The sequence below is a fragment of the Ictidomys tridecemlineatus genome, chromosome 11 (assembly GCF_052094955.1).
Source record: "Ictidomys tridecemlineatus isolate mIctTri1 chromosome 11, mIctTri1.hap1, whole genome shotgun sequence".
Taxonomy (NCBI): Eukaryota; Metazoa; Chordata; class Mammalia; order Rodentia; family Sciuridae; genus Ictidomys; species Ictidomys tridecemlineatus.
Window position 1 is genome coordinate 21,823,267 of NC_135487.1, and position 2,081 is coordinate 21,825,347.

At 37.6% G+C, this 2,081-nt stretch overlaps 1 pseudogene; it reads right to left on the minus strand.

The window, feature by feature from the left end:
- Positions 1–588: 588 nt before the first annotated feature.
- LOC101955338 (S-phase kinase-associated protein 1 pseudogene) lies at positions 589–1,717 on the minus strand (annotated as a pseudogene).
- Between the last annotated feature and the right edge of the window lie 364 nt (positions 1,718–2,081).

Below are 2,081 nucleotides of genomic sequence, written 5' to 3' on the forward strand. Positions count from 1 at the left end.
AAGGTCCTTATTTCTCAGCCATTTTCTCAGGACCCTCATTTGGGAGGTCCCTCCTCAATCCCACTGACCTTACTGGGTGATCTGGAGACATCATCAGAAGTGCAGAGTCCATTTTGGTTAAAGGCACTGACTTTTGGCCTCCAATTCCCAGCAATTCCAGTGACTGACTGGATGCCCCAGGCAAGTCATTTCACCTGACTCTCAGCTTCCTCCTAGCAGAGAATAATCAGAGTCACCTCACAGATAAGCCTGGAGGACCATAGAACATTGCTCAGCAAAGGTAAGAACTCTCAATAATTGTTAGATATTATTTTATTAAGAATAAAGGCAAATGAAAGTTTAGATAAAGAAGGAAATAGAGGAGAATAAATATTTTTTTGTGCAGAAGTATTCAAAATGATTGATGTTGATACTCTTTCTTCTATTAGGCTGAGTGTAATTCTTCACTCCTTAAGTGTGGATTATGCCCAAATAGTACATTATGGAAAACTGAAGGGGAATTTTTGTTTTCAGAAAACCTTTTTCAAGTTTTTTTTTTTTATTTACAATGCCAACTTTTAAAAGCTCACTAAATTTAACTAAACAATAAACTAGGCAGAAATTGCTTTACAAAAGAAGTGAAAGTCCAAAATGCCACTTTCTACAGAGAACCCACCGTTCAGTTTTATTCAGTGTAAAGAAATAAATAAATTTTGTCTCATACTATAAGAAATTCAGCCATGGTTTGCAGTCTGTATTCAAACTATACATGCAATAAGGAGAATATTATGCTAATACAATTGATTTGCTGCTGCATTTGTCTACTATTTGTCTAATATTAACAATTATAAACAGAGCAGGTCAACTAGTATTTGGAACAGTCCTTACAATGTTTCAGTGTCAGGTACAACTTTTCACTTCTTTTCACACCACTGGTTCTCTTTGGATACCTGGGCTTCCTCCTCTTCAGTAAAGTCATTTTTTATATTAAAGGTTTTTTGAACCCCATCAGGAGTTTCCCCCTTGATTATATTATGTTCATGTAACATAAAGCAAAGCTTTGACATCTACTTTTAGGAATACTTGGTCCCAAAGTGGCATATCATCTGTTCACTTGTTTTTGTTCTCATCATCCTCAGGAGGAGGAGGGTTGCCCTTGTGGTGTGTGCACCACTGAATGATCTTTTTGAATATTGCTGCATTAACATTTGGTAGAGGAACTGGGTCATTGTCTCCTTCATCATCCATTTCCAGATTTTCCAACACAGTCTTGATTGTTACAGATTGTTTGGCAATTTCTACATCAACTTCAAATATCTTCCCTTCAGAAGAACTCTGCAACTTAACTGAAGCCATGGTGCTTGGTCTCAAGAAGAAGGCAGGGAGGAGGGAGGCATTCACACAAGGAAGGAAAAAGGTGAAGGACAAGTCCAATGGCAAGCAACATTTTACTAGAGAAATTTGATTAATACTTCCTCAGCTGGTGATCAAGGTTAACGTCAATAGTTATGTTGATGCTGTATACACGTGATCTTCCTCTCCCAAACCCATTACCATGGCCCAAGAGTGAGAGAAATATTAGAAAAATTGTAATAGAGAACATACCAGACTAGTATTCCTCAAAATTATCAAGGTCGTCAAAGATACGTATTCTGGCAACCTGTCACTGCCTACTTAATCTAAGGATAACATAATGAAAAATTGTAATGTGGAATACTGAAGGTGATCCTCGAGTATAAGTTGTTCATAGGTAAAACCTAAGGAGATCTTAATAAATTGTGGACTTCAGTTGATAATTGTGTATGTCAATAATTGTTTGTATTAATTTTGACAAAGGTGCCATGATAGAAAATTTAAATAAATGGGAACTTGATATATAAAAAAAAAAAAAAGAAGAATAAAGGCAGGGGCCAGATGTGGTGGCATATGCCTGTAATCCCAGCGGTTTGGGAGGATGAGGCAAGAGCATCGTGAGTTCAAAGGCAGCCTCAGCAAAAGTGAGGCGCTAAGCAATTCAGCAAGACCCTGTCTCTAAATAAAATACAAAATAGGGCTGGGGATGTGGCTCAGTGGTTGAGTGCCCCTGAGTACAATCCCAAGTA